The sequence below is a fragment of the Malaya genurostris genome, chromosome 3 (assembly GCF_030247185.1).
Source record: "Malaya genurostris strain Urasoe2022 chromosome 3, Malgen_1.1, whole genome shotgun sequence".
NCBI lineage: Eukaryota > Metazoa > Arthropoda > Insecta > Diptera > Culicidae > Malaya > Malaya genurostris.
This window is the reverse complement of record NC_080572.1, coordinates 160,888,822-160,908,409: the sequence shown is the minus strand read 5'-3', so window position 1 is coordinate 160,908,409 and position 19,588 is coordinate 160,888,822. Positions and strand designations below refer to the sequence as shown.

Sequence of the window (19,588 nt, the reverse complement as noted above, 5' to 3'; positions counted from 1 at the left end):
ATCATAATCTTATTTACTATTTGCATAATAAAACCAATCCTTGCAGTGGAGATTCAATTACAAATATATACAAATATAATATATTTGTGTTGCAGTCATTCAAACAGGAAATCTTCCGAACATAAAGTTGTACTTGGTATCTTTCCAATTCATCAGTCGTTACCGCCTTTTTCTTTTTATTTTTGTCAATAGTTCCATTGGGCAGGACACTGACCACATTCTACTTTCTCCTTTACCAACACACTGCAAATACCATCTGATAAATGCTAGGTAAAACGATCAAAGTTCCTTCATTAGACATGGCTACCGTGGTGTTATAGAAGAGAAACGAAATGAGGAGATAAAAGTTCCAATAAATATAAATATTTTCTTCCACTTAATATATTGCAAAAGACATTGAGAACATTATTTCGGACTGAATGACAACATAAATGATACGGTTTCCAACAGTCCTCGAATGCTTTGTACTGTCGGAAACATCACCGTGTTTGACACAGACATTCTAACGGTATGACGATACTGCAGCAATTGCCAATAAAACATATCTCATATAGCACATAAAGCACGTATCGTCGGTCCAAAAACATGAACATCGAGTGCCAGACAAAACACAGAAGGTAAACATATTCAAGCCAGACAGTCTTTTCTTGATCGTTGATAATAAGAAATTACGATGTGGAACAAAATGGGCTCCATCGAAAAGGATAAAGAGAGTATTTTTTATTATTTACAATTATTTATAATTTACAGGATATCACAGGGAAATAATACATAAACGAAAGTCATTGCGGTGGACATACTCGTTCTCGAAGTGAGTTTTCATGTGATACCGAATTTTAGCAGAACCATCGAGTATAAATGTATAATTCGCAAACAGTTGTTTTTAAAATTAATAACATTTGATAAAGCATTCGCAAAAAAAAACAAGTACCATAAACGATTTCAACATGCATGCAGCTACATGCAAATACATGTACAATTAAGGTCGATGCTACCACTATCTACTGCAATTGGCGCATCCCAGTTTAAAAACTCCAGACACTAGTCAGCTATTACTGACTATATAGAAACGAGTGAGAAGACTATACTTCGTAAGTGGAAAATTAAATAAACCAAGGGCTAGGCCACCTCATGGGTGGGATCGGGTCATCACACCCGCTACCGGTAGCTGAGAGAGAGACTTTCTACCGTCATCATCCGTTGCAGTTTTGTTTTGCTTTTCCGCCAGTACCGTTCAACAGAGTTCAGTCTATCCATTCAAGTCGCATATGACAACGAGATGGAACTGTGCGTTTTCCGCTTCAAGACTGTATGCGGATTGCATGGAAACTAGCAGTATAGTGGTTGCTAGATTATATCGCGTAGAACAGCTTCCCTAGTTAGTGGTGTGCAAAAATGTATCTAATATCAAAATCATTTTGATTGTTTCGTTATCAACGTGAGGGACAGAGATGTCAATTATAATAAATCAGTATACGATATGTTAATGTATCTTATTAAATTTTGTTCATTTACATAAGATTTGCTTGACCGTGAAAACCAATTTCAAGCTATATAATCAAATACAATGTCGTATTTGCTGAAAAAATCAGATATCCACCTTTGTACAGATCGCTAAACTAGCAAAATATGATACAGACAAAGCATCCCTACGTGAAAGTCGTACTGGAACGTGATGGTGACGAAAATTATTACGACAAATCTAGACGGCAGGAATTTCGTTACCAGTCAGTCTACTAGTCAGTTAATCAACAGGAGGAAACGGAAACGGAAAATTTGGTTTGTTGTATGTATTCATGCTTTGAACATTGAAAACATCATGTGAAAATGAATAATTGAAGAGCTTTGCTATGTGCTTTAAATTTATGATAGAATAGAGAAACTTTTCGAAAATTAGCGAAAGCTATATCTTGATTAGCAATCCATATTTTTATATAAGAGCAGAGAAAAGTCGGTTGAGGGTTTCTCTAACAGGAAAAAACATTGTCATATATTCTACCAATAACGGCCATTGATTACATCAAAGCATTCGCCGTGGCATCCACCATATATAGTGCCTTAAACCCAATATATTTCGAATACAGTCACAACGGCTAGAATTAATAAAACATTTCACTACTAGTTTCCTTAAATACCATATTACTATTCCGGTATTCATTAGGTAATCTACTCAAAAACACTGTTTCCATCAAACGATTAGTTGTTTTAGATTACATCAAGGGAGTATAAGGGATAAACAGTTTCGGAAAATCATTTTTTTACATTTTCTTGTAGTTAACCATTTCTAAAATATTGATCGATGATTCAGTGTATGTATGTATGTAGGTAGCCATCCTAGCTGGAGTCTTGGTCTGCATGCGGTTCCACTCGACAGTAACTTCAAAATTCGTTACCAATCTAAATTCAACATACCACTGTGTGATGGAGCCAAAAGGGAGTAGGCGGTCTCGTAAGCCGAGTGACCTACGTGAAAAACCGCGGGGACCAAAGAATCTCCTTTCAACGGTACGATCCCATAGATTGAGTAATGATTTTTTTTACTTGTCCAGCTTTCCACTAGATGGTTTGTTGAAGAAGGGTGCGTCAAATATTTTACAACTGTTGGAGAGAAATGCATCAGTATCGAAAGAATAACACTTTTCCTCCTTGACTCCGATTGGCACTCCACTTCATTGTCCAGTTGTAACTTAAATGATACCCTGATGCGATTATCATGTATTGTATATAGTGCGGAATATAATGTAATATAGTATAATAAATATAATGTGATGAAATGCAATATAATATAATATAACATGATGTAAAATACTCTAATAACTCATAACATAATACAACAACAACAATATATTTAATGTAATACTATTTTCACACCTCGATTTGAAAACGCGTTTCAAGGCTATCTCGATGTCATTTTTCTTGTTTATTATACTAAATCGCGTTTTAACTTTCTAGTGTGAACATAGTATTATATAATATTATATTATATTATTATATAATAACACAATACGATATAAAACATTTTAGAATAATACTACCTAATGAAGTATAATATATCATACAATATAATATAATATAATATAATTTAATATAATATAATATAATATAATATAATATAATATAATATAATATAATATAGTTTAATATAATATAACTAGCTGACCCGTCGAACTTCGTCTCGCCAGAAGAATTGTCTAAAGACTAAGTGATCAACGTTTCTCTCCATAATTTTTCTGATTACTTAACCTACAATCAACGGAATTCGACACACACTCGCTTTCGCTCAAAAAGAAGAAATACCACCAAAGATTAATGTGAAAATATGTAATACCTCTGTTAAGCGAAAATTGAACAAATGCACAGATTTCCATTCTAAACAGTCCGTTTTAAGGAATTACTCATACGTAAATGTTCACCCGATAGAACAAACTTCGAAGCAGTTTCTTATACACAAAAAATTTCTATTTTTGTGTTCGGTAACCATTTTTCCGACAACGATCTATAGAATATTATTTTTACTGAAAGATACGTAAAATTTATCCAACTTACGGTAATCTGTCAAAGAACTACTGAATATCGGAAAATTCTATGTAAAAGTTCATTTATTATTTACTGACACGGTCTGTGAACTCTGAAATGTCATTTCTCTTGACGAACTCAGTGAAAGTTTTACCAATATTCGGAAAATTAATAAAAAATAATGAAGAATTTCAGTAATATTCACTGTACATTCAGCAGAAATAAATATCTGTCAAATAACATAATTTTTGGACGTAAAGATGTGAAAATTTCTAGATTTGTAGAGAAAAAAGAGTGGCACAAATTAATTGCTTGCGAAAAATAGATAATACTGATTCCTAGCGATAATTTTTCATTTAGTGAATACATTTAAAAAGCCTTCTACAACTTTTTATCTCAGCACTCTAAAAATATGAAGGGTGTTCCCATATTCTACTGAATTTCATCCGAAAGATAATTGATCATTTTATTTGAATAAATTATTTCTGGAGAGCAAATGTAATTAAATTCATTCATTGCACGCAAATAAATTAATTAATCGAATGAAAATATGTTTTGTAAACCAAATTGCTCCTTCCTTTCCCAGATCTCTAGTACAATTTACCAAAAAATTGTAATACTTCACGGGTCAAGACGTTTACATATTTTTAGGATTGTTTTGTGAATTTCGCCGAACGTCGGTATTGAATGATGAAGAAGTCATTAGAATTATGACAGATCGAAGCTCAGTGGAACTATACCGATCATTCAGCAAATAAAACTTTCACTTAACGGATTACCGAATATTCAGCTGTTTGAAAGTCAGTAAAACTGTACCGACATCCGCAAAAATAGTTCGGTGTGTACAGATTTTAAGCAACGAGAAACTTTTCTCAAAATCTGTTCGGTACGTTCAAGTTATCAAAAAGTACCATGCGCACTTTAGAGCTCTAATAAAGTGAATATTTTCAGGTATTGTGGAACTTTTGATTGCTTGGAGACGAAGCCTTAATTTTAATTTGATATTGATCTTACCAGTCTGAACATTCTCCACAGAAAATGCAACATGAAATGACAGTCTGGTAATCATCTTGAACATTGATATCTAATAGCCACTTACTGTGTGCGCTTAGTCTAATCTATTGATTGATTCATTAAAAAAATCTGTTTGGTAATCTTGCCCCCGCGATGTCCAATACTATTCATCTGACTCCATTGAACACAATTCATCAACTGGTAAATTATATCAAAACTTCTTCTCCTGCCTACAACAGCTTTCTAGAACAGTCATTGAGTCATTCAGTAAGCAATAATTTTGATACCCATTTAAGCACGTGGCTCGAAACGACGAATCACATTGGCCAAATATGCATGTGAAATCTCCACACAAAGCGTTGCGCTCCAAACAATCTCTCGTTGCGCTCCAAACAATTTTTTCAACGATCTAGTATTCTTTCCTTCAACGGTCAAACTCTTATGCTACTCGTTGCGCGCCAAACATGAATCGTAGATCTAGCAATCATTGACGACTTTTTCAACAGAAAATTCCATTGTACATTCAAAACAACTTCATCGGTTTTCCCACTTTCCCGGAAAATTTTCCTAATTTTTTTTATGTACGAATGCAATATCATGATGAATTTGCAGGCATCCTAAATATTGTGAAAAAACGGAAACGCCTATTCAATGATTTAATTATAATTTTGGCAATGAGTGGGAAATCAAAAGTAATAATAACAATAATAATAATGATAATAATAATAATAATAATAATAATAATAATAATAATAATAATAATAATAATAATAATAATAATAATAATAATAATAATAATAATAATAATAATAATAATAATAATAATAATAATAATAATAATAATTATAATAATAATATTAGTAGCACTATTATAAAAATATAACTTAATATAACAGTAATATAATTCACTATATTTGGAAGCTTCCTATTCTGTTTTGGAAAACTATTGCTTTATTCAAATGATTCCTTTATTTGCAGTCCCTTCAGAATGTTACAAAAATTCATCAAACAAGGAGACTAGTATTACAATTACAATCGCTGAACAGGAAACCATTAACATTTTGAATGAATAAATAAATAAAATATTATGAAACGATCTCACCAGTATCCAGCATTTTCATTAATGCGCTCGGGTACTTGCAGTACGTTTGATAAATTTGCGATCAGAACAACCAAACCCATGTCACCGAAAAATTAAACTTCATTGGCTACTACCCACTAGATGGCGCATTACACCCGACAAGAATTTTTCACTCGCGGTTATCTATTCTAATTTGGTAGGTAGAATGCCTGTATTTACGGAAAAAATTTACACAAACGAAAAAAAAATTCTAGCCATTCTGCTATCAGCGAAGCTATCTGTTTTTCCAATCACTATCCGCTTCGTTCAACTGATCGAAAGTGCTATTTCACTGAAAATCTCAAGTTCTAGGAAAGTAAGGACCGAATACAAGTTGTAGTCCGGATGGCGTAGTCCGAGCAAAACATACAATGAAGGAGAGACAGAGAAAAGCAATCGCCCGCTACGAGAATTGTTTGTAAACTGGACTTCGATCTCTCCTCTGCAAACACAAGATCCTCCTACACAACGCAACACTTGAACTTTGAGTGAAAACGCGTTTGAAGTTTATTTTCTATAAAATCGAAAGAAACAATTTGCTTGTTCTAGGGGACGCGCAGGGTCTAATTTTTTTTTCGTCGTATATAAATGCCCATAACTTCCAGAGTTTTGTTTCGAAAGGCTTGAAAATTTGACAAAATGTTCTTGAATCAGGAATCAGGAATCAGAACAAATTGGCTCAAATGGCACGTTCCCCTTGATATTTGGAGATTTGTGCCTTGCCATCAATTTGTTTTTAGCATCATTTTCCCGATATATAAGAGGGAAGGATTGAAAGGAAATGGTAAGGGTTGGACTAGGAGGATGGGAAAAATTGACGACACAAAAACACATAAAAGCAGAAGTAAATTCTGCACCCCTAAGGGATGCCGAACAATCTGCTGAGGATCACATTTAGTGGAAGCAGAAGTAAATTCTGAACCTCTACGAGGTCCCGAACAGTCCGCTGTTTATAAAACCTCCAACCCACGAGAGGATTTAGAGATCTTACAAAAGCGACACCATTCTGAACTCCCGGAAGAATGCAGAACGATTCGCAGTATGTACGAGCAGAAGTAAATTCGGCACCCCCTAAAGAATGCCAAACAATCTGCTAAACCCTATTTAAGGTGAATACAGAAGGGATTCATTCACTCCAGGAAGAACGATGAACCCTTCTGACTATAGCTCCTTACCACATTGGGTGAGAAACGAGAGAATATCCTTCAATTTTAGCTCCGCATACACAGACTCAACCATGTATGGAGAACCAAAAACCCGGATACGTAGCTGCGTCAATGCGGGACAGTTACATATCAGATGATATGAAGTACCATAATCGCATTCACACAAATCACACGAATAATACTCAGCACGTTGAATAGTAGCCATGTGATAATTGAGTTTGCAATGTCCAGTCAGAGCTCTGACCAGAATACTGCAATGTTGCTTGGAGAAATGCAGTAGACACTTTGACATTTTCAGATTTAAATCTGGTAGAAATGCTTTTGTCTGAGCGCAAGTTTGCAAGCTGCGCCAGTAGCTGGCATGTTTGGATGCAGCCCAAGAACGAATCTTGTGATTTATCCAACTAGTTGAAAGTGGTAAAGCTGGTTCAGGACCAACGAAATCATTCGTTGCACCAGCTCTAGCCAACTCATCAGCCCATTCATTTCCAGTAATACCAGAATGGCCGGGTACCCATAAGCAGTAAACAGCATTTGAAATGCTGAGGTCTTCAATTTGAGTTCGACATGCGATCACTAGATTCGACCGTGAGTCATTCGAACTGAGTGCTTTTAAGGCTGCCTGACTGTCGGAACAAAAATAAATTCGTTTACCACAGATCCTCTGCTGAAGTGCCGATTGTACTCCACACAGAATCGCGTAGATTTCTGCTTGGAACACAGTACAGTATCTACCAAGTGAATGAGACTGCTCCAGCCTCATTTCACGACAGTAGACACCAGCACCAGCACGACCATTCAACAGAGAACCGTCCGTATAACAAACTATGTGTTCATCAAGTTGTCGTTCCAGACAACCAGACAACCATTCCTCACGAAGAGGATAGCTCACATGGAATGTTTTGAAAGGAAAACTGCATGTGAGAGTTAGGTCACTAGGAGCGAGTAAATACTCATCCCATGTAACCATTTGAGACCACAAGCGAGTGTGGCTGGTAGCATAATCTAATGGGTTACTGTTCCAAAGCCCTGTAATCTTAAGACGATATGCACAAGATAATGCTTCTTGTTTTAGGAACACATGTAGTGGTTTAATGCACAGTAGCGCCTCTAGAGCAGCAGTAGGAGTTGTCGTGAATGCTCCTGTCATCGCCATTAGGACCATCCTTTGGAGATGATTTAGCTTTGACTGAACTGTCGCGACTTCTCCTTTCTGCCACCATACAAGACAACCATATGCTAAAATTGGTCTAACAATAGTTGTGTAGATCCAATGAATATATCTGGGTTTGAGTCCCCATGATTTTCCAAAAGCTCGTCTGCATTGGCCGAAAGCCATACAAGCTCTCTTAATCCTGAAGTCAATGTGAGCAGACCAATTCAGTTTTGAGTCAAGAATAACCCCGACGTATTTAACTTGATCGACCACAGTGACCTCTGAACCGAAGAACTGTAACGGACGAGCTCCTGTGATTATCCTACGATGAGTGAAAAGCACCATTGATGTTTTGCCCGGATTTACAGACAATCCAACCTGACAACACCATTGTTCAACAGATCGCAGGGCTTGCTGCATTAAATCAAAGAGAGTGTTAATGCTTATACCGGTCATCAATATATGATAATCGTCGGCAAAACCATAAGTCGGAAATCCAAGGTTATTAAGTTTCCTTAACAAACCATCAGCGACTAGGTTCCATAAAAGTGGGGATAGTACACCACCTTGAGGACACCCACAGACACTCAGCTTTCTAATCTCTGCTTGCCGAAGCGATGAACAAAGAAGTCGATTGCTAAGCATTGCGTGTATCCAATTTGTGATACTTGAAGGTATGCCATGACCACGGGCTGCTTCCAGAATTGAATTGAAAGACACGTTATCAAAGGCACCTTCAATATCTAGGAAAACTCCCAAGCAAGATTGCTTTTGTGAGAAAGCTTTTTCAATGTTGTACACAACATCATGTAACAGGGTTGTAGTGGACTTTCCACGCTGGTAAGCATGTTGCATTCCATGTAGCGGTTGCACGCCCAGACTAACATTCCTGATATAGTGATCGACTATGCGTTCCACTGTTTTAAGAAGAAATGAGCTAAGACTGATAGGCCTGAAACTCTTCGCTTCCTCATAAGTGTCGCGACCGCCTTTGGGAATAAATTTGACAATTATTTCCTGCCAGGCTCTTGGAATATATCCAGTCGCAAGACTAAAAGTAAGTATTTTCTTCAAAACATGTTTGAAATGTTCATACCCTTTCTGCAGTAACACTGGAAAAACTCCATCCTTTCCAGGAGATTTGTACGGAGCAAAACTCTCAACTGCCCATTTGACCGATTCAATCGTCACAACGCTTCGAGCAAGGGCCCAAGAATCGTAACTACCTGAAAAAGTCTCGGGAAGAGCTGTCGGTGATGGATCCATACATCCTGGAAAGTGAGTGTTAAAAAGGCAGTGAAGTACATCACTTTCATCAGACAAGTGTTCACCATCTGAAGTTCTTAAGAAACTGACATTAAAGTCCTTAGACTTCGAAAGTAACTTATTTAATCTGCTAGTCTCGTTGAGACTAGAGACATTTGTGCAGAGGCTTTTCCAACCACTTCGCTCAGACGATCGAAGAGCATTTTTGTAAGCCCTTCGAGCCAACACGAATGCCTCCGACCCATCTCTGCGTCGGTGGTTCCAAGCTCTTCTGCATAGTTTCCTTAGTCTAGCAAGTTCAGCATTCCACCAAGGAGTTCCTCTAGTAGCTCGCACAATCCGAAGTGGACAAGCCTCTTCATATGCTGCAACTATGAGTGAATTTGTCTCGTCGACAACATTTTCCAAATCAATTGGGGTTTCAATTGTTGGTTGGTACCCGTAAAATCTAGTCGCCAAGCCCTCTTCATAGAGGTCCCAGTTTGTAGATTTGGGATTACGATATGTGACAATATCAAATTTAACGTTTGAATGATCAAAGAATATGTACTTATGATCAGACAACGAAGGTTCGAGCTCATCGGAGACGAGCCAATTCACCAACTCATGCGCAATTCTATCAGAGCAGAGAGTTACGTCCAAAACCTCCTCTCTTCCAGATCTAGCAAAAGTTGGGCGGTTTCCTGCATTGACTATGTGCAGGTTTGTACTGCTCACGAATTCCATCATATCAGAGCCTCTCGAATTTATATCTGTGCTGCCCCAAATGATATGGTGAGCATTTATGTCACTGCCGATTACAAGCGGTATATCACTCTTGCAGCAGTATGATACAACCTTTTTGAAGTCATCGCTTGGCGAAGGTTGGTTATGCGGTAAATATGCCGAACAATAGACATATTTCCTGTCTATGCCATCAATAGTCATACTAACTGTGACAGCACAAATATCCCGAGTTGTGAGCTCCGATATGAGAGAAACATCGAGAGCACTATTTGCAAGTATGCATGCTCGAGGCATTTCACGTGGATTTGTCATACCGATCTTGTTGAAGGCAACAAAGACTGGGTTTAACAATTTTCCAACGTAGAAGTTTCCCTTTTGGAAATAAGGTTCTTGAACCAAAGCTATAGAAGCTTTACCTTCTTGAAGAAGTCTGGATAGATTTATAGTTGCTGTACGTTTATGCTGAAGATTGATTTGTGCCACTCTAACCATTATAAATTAGAGTAACGAACATTCCACCTCCAGCACCAACCGTACAACAACTACAAGAAACCAAATATATTGGCTTATAATCGCCTATAGCGAACCATGTAAGGATTTTTTTAAATGTTATTATCATTTAAATCCCACGAGTTGCGAAGAAAGAAGTCGTCCACTGTGCCAGAGCTTCGCTTAACACAGTAAGGGAACACCCCAAGATATTCCGTTCACGACTGCATTGTTTAACCTCCTGTAGCCATTCAGCCATCGGCACGGAAATACACCTTGGCTTAGGAGTTCCTATTTTTGTGGCCTTTTACGACATGGAACAGGAAACCAGTGGATCAATTCTTGGTAAAAAAATAATTCCGCCGGATGCCACACGGCTTACCTGTTTGGTGGACTTATACCACCGGTACAGGTGGACCGTAGCGTTATTCTTAGCCAGTTGGGAAACCGCTACCGACACTACACGGCTATCTAGGCTGCTCAGAGAGGGAAGTTGACATTGATGGTCAACTTCCATGGATGGCCGAGCAGCCGACTGATCGAAAGTGCTATTTCACTGATCGAAAGTGCTATTTCACTGAAAATCTCAAGTTCTAGGAAAGTAAGGACCGAATACAAGTTGTAGTCCGGATGGCGTAGTCCGAGCAAAACATACAATGAAGGAGAGACAGAGAAAAGCAATCGCCCGCTACGAGAATTGTTTGTAAACTGGACTTCGATCTCTCCTCTGCAAACACAAGATCCTCCTACACAACGCAACACTTGAACTTTGAGTGAAAACGCGTTTGAAGTTTATTTTCTATAAAATCGAAAGAAACAATTTGCTTGTTCTAGGGGACGCGCAGGGTCTAATTTTTTTTTCGTCGTATATAAATGCCCATAACTTCCAGAGTTTTGTTTCGAAAGGCTTGAAAATTTGACAAAATGTTCTTGAAAAGATTTACTATAAGAAAACACAAAGACAAAAATATTGATCGATGATTCAGTGTACGCTACAAAATATATTTTTTGCTCACTTTTTAAGTCCGTCAACACGATCCCGCAAAATTTACTGAACTGATTCCTTCCAAACTTGGAACATACTTTCTTGGTATAAAATGCCTACCTCTACGTTTTCTGAAATTTTTCGCTCTACATTTTTTGAAACGCAACGCGATTGTCAAAAGAGGTTTTGAGGAATGTTCTTTTTGTTATATTAATATACGGAAGTTTAACTAAATATTCTTTAAATGATGGTTTAGAATATAAAAAAAATGAGTTTTTTGACTCAAATTATCACTTACTCCCCCTTGAAGGAAAAGAAACACCTAATTTTGTATATACTGTACATGTTTTTATGCCGATATTTTAGGATTAATTGAGTGCATCCACCTACCCCGATCATTCTCATACCAAGAAGCTTGAAGTAAGTGTGCTCTGGTGAGACACGCTATAGTATTCGTTGAAAGCAATCGATCGCTAATAAATTTTACTCTTGAAAGCACTATGTATGGCTAAATTATCGACTCACTCATTGCCTGAAATGGAGCAATGATTTGGGACACTGGCTATAGTGATTTCCCAATTATTACTCAATATGTCGTTCAGATACTGTCTTATTTTGCCCAAAAAAAACGATTCATTCTTGCAAACTATGTTCGACCGAATGGCTTCATTTGCTCCAGACTGTCTGTGAAGACGATTGGAGATAATGTGACGATTACACTCAAGTTATAATGAACTTTGCTATATAAACAAATGCAGGTTCTTAAAGTCTAAATAAAGCCGAAACATTACTTTTAAACATGCCGAATCCAGTAGCCTAATAAATAAAATAGACAAAAATTGCCGGTTTTTCATCCGCTTTGTTGAAGCTCATAGTAACCCTTGAGTCAGTCTTGTAACCCATGAGTCAGCGGACAAAATTTATGAGTTGAACTCTAACCGTGATGGCAAAAACATTGAAGCAACTCCGACGTGGCGCTGCGACTGCTCTTCTTTCGCTGTGACCGCTCTTTTTACTGAAAAGAGCTCAAAAATATGCCTACACGCATGTTTTCGTCCGCCTTGGCGAATGTTCCAGATAACTGCTGCAAGGCTGCTCGCATGGATGTAATTTTTTTTTGCAAGTTGGCTTAAATGATTTCTGAAATGATCTCTTTACGTGAGAGTATCGCATATACGTACCAGCTCGCGAGATCGAAATAGACGGCGTGGTCACAGATGCAAGTTTGACTTGCGTAGATCTTCTTAAGCACGGAGTTGGCAGTTTCAAAAATCCTCTTATTCAAGAATTTGAAGATACTGGATTGCAAACTCTTGCATTCAGTATTGATCGTCGAGGATGAGACAAAATCTTATCCTCAATCGAACTCGTATCGAATTCCTGTACCACCAGTAAGACCAAGTGCGCTACCTTCACGTCACGTCATATCCTCACGTTAGCGTAATTTCAATCACCAGCGGATTAAGACCATCGGAGACAATCAATGTTTCGTATGACCTCACACGAAATATTGATTGGAAATGATACCCAATGGAAATAATACCCAATCGATATCTGAGAAACTAGAAACAACATAAGAACTTCCTTCGGAGAAAGAGTGCAAGTTTTTGGCTGCTTTGATTCTCAGCCTTTATCGCTTTTCGAAACAACGGAACACCTGATAGTTATGGAAATTATGTATCGTTAGACTTCAAGATGAAAAGACTCATTTTTGATAAGAAAACCGCCTGGCGTCGATTCGTGGACGAATTATCGAGAGAAACATCAATGAGCACTCTTTGGAATACGACTCTACGAATGCGCAACCAAAGCAACAAAAACAAGAATGAAGTTTACTCCAATCGCTGGATATTCAATTTCGCTAGAAAGGTATGTCCTGACTCTGTTCCAAAACAGACTATCAACCGCGTCACGACATAAAACATGAACGAAACATCGTTTTGATTCTGTTTCTATAAATATGTTTTCTGAGTATGGTCTTTCGCCAGTTCTGAATTTTTTTTTGTATATTGTCCAAGAAACACATATCGATATCGATGAATGTATCAAAACACCTTGCACGATAAGACAAGTTACCGACGACAGCGTTTTGTCTGTTATAGGACCTAAAGCTGCCGATCTCCAAGGATCATTACAAGACACCCTCGACAACTTGTCCACGTGGGCTCTTCAAAAGGATATCGAGTTCTCTACGGAGAAAACAGAGCTGGTTGTATTTTCGGATCAACTTTCTTCGTACAATAACCAGATCATGGTAGGGTTCCCACCCAGGAGACCTGATCAGGTTGTACCAAACAACGATATTGTCAGTAATGGAATATGGATGCTTTTGCTTCCTATCCAGGGCGAACATTCATTTCATCAAGCTGGAAACAATTCAGTATCGTTATTTGTGTATAGCCTTGGGTTGCATGCAGATGCGTACGATGAGTCTAGAAGTGCTGACGGGTGTTCTTCCGTTGAAAAACAGGTTCTGGGATCTCTCATATCGTTTGCTTATCTGATGCGACATTTTGAACCCAAGGTTAGTTAGTCATGTTGTTATCTTAGATACTTCTGATTCTACTGTGTTTTTCGATATATCCATGAAAGAAGAGATTCGTGGAATTCCGCATCACATACACCCTCAAGTGGCCGCTAATATCTTTTATAATAAATTTAAAGCAGTCAACTGTGAAAAGGTGTTTTACACTGACGAATCAAACATCAACAGGTACACAGGCTTCGGTATCTTCAATCAAAACAGCACCACCAAACTCAGTAATCCGGCTTCAGTTTTCGTCGCAGTATTAGCTGCTATTCAGTACACCCTAGGAATCAATCCTTGTCCAATCATTACTTCATTGTGACGGACATTCTAAATTCAATAGATTAAATATAAAGACTCATTATTTATATCATAATCATCTTTGCCGTGGAAATTTTAATTTACATATTATACAAAACTATATGCAATGATACAAATTCAGCTTTCAGGTCTCATCGTTCACAAAGATAAATAATTTTTTTCCATAAATACGTTTATTTCATAGGCAATATACATAAGTTTTTCTTCGCCGTGGCATCCACAATACATAGTACTTAAAACCTAATACATTTCGAATATCATATTAGTATGTTGGTATTCATTAGTTAATCTAAACACTGTTTTTATCAAGCGAGTTGCTATTATAAATTACATTAAATAAGATACATTTATTTTGTACATTTCAGGTTTGTTTGTATCAGTTCATACCCTTTATTTAAAATCATATAGTTGGCTATTGGTTGAACTCATGGAAGAGAAAACAGTCTAACGTAAAATAAAATTTAAATTGGAACTCCAATGGACTTAATGAAATGATAAAAACGTGTTTAATCCACCTAGCAGTGAGATGATACCTTTTTTTTATCAATCCGCATGTGTTTTTTTGCATGAATATTCTTCGGTGTTTAAGTTTTCATGACAATATTTTAATGACCGTCGTTTTTAGCGACAATTTGAGATTTTAATCACTCATTACTCTGTAATGTCGAAACTGCAAATACAATCGAATTTAAATCTAGAAGTGTGATAATCGATTAAACATGCCATGATATGTAAGATCCACTTTAGAGTTTACGGTAATTTAAGGTACTTCCAGAGCCGGTATTCAGGAACCAGCATAACCCAAACCGATTCGTATGGCCATATGACGAATAAATTACAACAGTTTTGAGTCCTACTTTGAAGCTTTTCGGGATTGTCATCTTCTATATCGGTTTGAATTTTAAAAATTCATCATCATGTAATTCGAGAACCGGAAGTCATAATTGGATAAAATTAATTAATTTTTGTATGTATGTATAAAATTAATTATTTTGTATATAAGTTTATTTTAATTTGAATTTCTGATTCTGAAATTTGATTAGGATTTTTTTTTTGAAAAAACGATTGAGCTTTGAGAAATGATTTTATACTGGAACCGGAATTCTAAAATCGGTATGGCCGAAGTCAGATAAATTCACCTGAGTAGCTGTATAGTTTAGATTTGTTTCAAAATATTTGAAAATCAGTGAAGACATCTTTGAGAAATCATAGCACGAATTAAATTTATAGGTGCCTTCTGAATCGACAACTGAATACCACTAAAACTGAAAAAAGTTAATTTTTTTATCGACTATCCAAATTTGCTAACCCGATAAACCTGATTAATTTATGTGGAATAGACATTTTTATACCAATCACCCTGTATCCCAGAAACCGGAAGTTGGATCTGACTGAAGAGCAAGGTGTTTTATAGAAACTTGAAACTTTTCATTTGAATCTTAGATTTCATTTGAATCTTAGATCGGTTCAGCCATCTACGAGAAGAATGAGTTACACAGTTTTGATTTCGTTTCACATATCATCCTGAAGTTCCGGAACCAGAGGTCGGAACCAAACATAATTCAGGAACTATGTTTGGGAGCATACGACTTTTCGTATGAATCTTAATTTGTAGAAAAGAAGTTTTCCGAGAAAATTGAGTGAAATTATTTGTCACACACGCATTTGCTGATCTCGACAAACTGATTCGAATGGTATATGGATGTTATGTTCTTCCAGCATTTATTGCTGTAAATAGTTTAAATGAACATAATTATGGAATTGCTTTCAACTGGAAAATACTGCCATCATTAGGTTTACATATGGCATATTCGAACGATTATGTTGCCAAAAACGAGCCGTGCTAAAATCGGTCCGAGGCTAAATATCATGAAAAAGGATGCTGTACACAGTCTTTTTGGTACTTAGAAACAATTGTATGTAACAGTATAAAAAATCGTGTTTTCCGTTGCTCCCAAGCATTTCTTTGTCATACAGCGCTTAAAAACTCTTAATGCTGGAATAGGGGGAAAAGTCGTTTACACAAAAATTTCGATATCTCCGTTAAAAATGGACGGATTTTAACAATCTATGGCTTGTTGGATAGCTATTACCGTGCGGAATCTAAGTCTGAAAACATATTCTGTTTTCAAGGTCAATTGTGACAGATACTGTCAAAAAACTGGAAATTTTGACATAAAACTTCATATAACTCAAAAAGTAAACATCCGATCTCAAAACCATTGATTGGGTTTTGGGTGACGGGGAGACCTTTCATTTGCGACTAGTTTGATTAAAATCGGTCCAGCCATCTCTGAGATCTCGACCTCTTAGTTGACAACACACATACAGACACACACACACACACACACACACACACACACACACACACACACACACACACACACACACACACACACACACACGGACATTTGCTCAGTTCGTCGAGCTGAATCGATTGGTATAAGTCATTCGGCCCTCCGGTTCGAGCGAATTCTAAACCTATTTTTTATATATATAAAAAAGGTAAAAAGTTTCATGTAAGGAAGGTCACGACAAAAAGATAAACAACTAACTAATTTGAGAAACTGTAGGATAGCAAACAAACACTACAGAAAATATTTTCTTTTGCTTAAATTTCGCATATATTTTCAATGTGTTTATCTAATGTTTTGCCTTTCTGATATAGAAAGGTTAGCAATCACTTAAAAAAGTGACTAATAAAAATTGGACCGGAGGGCCAAGTGTCATATACCATTCGACTCAGCTCATCGAGCTGAGCAATGTCTGTGTGTGTATGTGTGTGTGTGTGTGTGTGTGTGTGTGTGTGTGTGTGTGTGTGTGTGTGTGTATGTGTCGAATAATCTCACTAGGTTTTCTCGAAGATGGCAGAACCGATTTTGACACACTTAGATTCAAATGAAAGGTCTCATGATTCCATACAAAATTTCTGAGCTTCATCCGGATCCGACTTCCGGTTCTGGAGTTATTAGGGTAAAGTGTGTTAAATATTGTACACCGTCACTTAAACTGGCGAAACTAAAACCGTAAAAAATGATGTAAACTGGACTCAAAACCATTATTCTAAATCTTAGGGTTGAATGAAAGGTCCTATGGTCCTACCAAAAATTACTGCATATTTTCGGATACAACAAAAATTGAAATCGTCGTTTAGAATACGATGGCAAAATTATATTAAATGTTCAAAATTTGAATAAAAACTAGAAAAGTTTGTACGAACCGACTTCGATTATACCGGTTCTCGGGTTCCGGTGCCGGTAGTGCAACCCATAGTGAACCCACTTCGTTTTCTTAAGGATGACCTAGACGAACAATGCACTGTTTCATTCTGTGTGTAATGCAATGCACAAACAATCCCTTGGTTTATTTCAAAATTTGAAGAGAAAAATTTTGAATAGAATACTGCAATATTATACATGAGAAAGGTGAATAGAATTGAGTCGAACTACTTTTTATTTTTTCCCAAAACCCAAGGCTAATTTCAAAACTCATGGCAACGATATTTCCAAAGTCCAATCCGAAGAACACCAACCTGTAGCCTACTTAAACCGGCCCACCTAATTGAGGAAATTAATGATCTGTTTTTCATAAATTAATCAAAGTAAGATTGAAACATTTGTTGCCGATTTTCGTTCCGAAGGCATCAATCACGGTGGTCAAAATTTACGACTTCCATTACAGCATGTCGGGATTCATAGTTTGCAATTATGGTATGCCGCTTCACAGATACTTTGGATATTTTGTATTCTGCAAGATACTCATGGTGTTTAATTACATTTGGCATCGCAGCGGAGTTTTCACTTTCGATTTTTGCTACCGCCGATTTCCTCTGACACTTTAAATTAATTGCAGTTAGGTAAAGTTTGGACGTGCTTCAGTTAAAATTTTCAAAGTCGTTAGATTTGTTACTTCCATCTGGCGCTATGCTATGCTGCCATGTTTGTGCTACCATACACAGATAAAAATATTTTGTGAATTTACATCTATTTTAATGCACATATTTGAAGCAGGTAATTGAACATAAAGTTACTCTACAATTCGGTAGGTTTCGATATAATATGAACGCAAAACTAAGCGTTAATTGAAAGATACAGGTATATTGATTGAAAAACCAATGCAATCTAATTTAATTTTGCATTGATGATTGTTTCGAATCAAACTTTCGATTCAATTGATGTCTATGTCATATTACTACTGATTTACATGTCGTGTAAATTTCATTATTTCTTTCTGTGTAATGTCGCTGTCTACGAATATAGCACCACTTGTCATATACTAATTATAGGTTCGCAGTCTGGTAATGAATGTTTTCCATTTGATTCGCTAAGCTATACAATACCCATCTGTCACAACACAATTAATACCCTTTGTTTTTGCTGCCGTAGCTGAACAGCTTAAGGTTGAATTCAATGTGTTTATTTTATGGACCTTGCAACCTGTCACAAACTGCGAGGTGGGCCTGATATGCTCCCAGTAAACATAAATAGCATACGCATATAAAACAACAAAAAAACTTTCAACTCAGCAGGAAAGGCTAACATGCGGACAATACCACTTTAAGGGTATGCCTTTCTAAACGAAACACTGACAACACTGTAATGTTGGTGATGATGATGACGACGATGATGGCAGCGACTGATAAGCAGCGGCGCCCTAAAAATTTTCACCCTCGCATTCGATATGTTTGGGGCTGTTTTTCTCGTTTATTCAAACGCCAAAATGCCACCCATAAATCTTGGGGACGTCCGAGGGGTTTCCATTTGAAAATCGATAAATTGTGCGTATCTTGAAGGACTTGCTTCGTTCGAGGAAGTGAAATACGAACTTTCATTTACATGAGCTGATTTCCACTGGGGATGTTTGGACGTTTGGGTAAAATGATTTAACAGAAATGATTAGTTAGACTCTATGTAGAATGGATAATAAATCTATGATATGTCAGTAAAATTCTGTCCGATAATTTTTCTCGGAAATCGTGGATTGCGAATCAAGTTTTGCTCAGAACAGAATTACAGTTTGATGATATGAATACATTTCCTAAGTATTGCCAAGTATTGTTATTATTTAATCGTAGGAAAATTAAATTATTTGATAAGTTAACATGAGTCTTTGTATTAAAGGACACTAGAAGATGTTATACATTATCATTGTGAAACTGTATCATTAAAGCCATGAGAAATGCGGATTGCCTAAAAAAAATATTTTCTTATTGTTGGTGTAGTTATTTTGGTACTTCAATGTTTATCAATTCAGGATACATTTGAAATATAAAGGAATTGATTTGAAGTTGATTTATTTTTCG

General features: G+C 36.7%; 1 protein-coding gene across 5 annotated transcripts in view; it reads right to left on the bottom strand.

Moving 5' to 3' along the window:
• LOC131435069 (uncharacterized) overlaps window positions 1–19,588 on the bottom strand; it is a 117,273-nt gene that overhangs the window by 10,229 nt on the left and 87,456 nt on the right. The window lies entirely within an intron of this gene.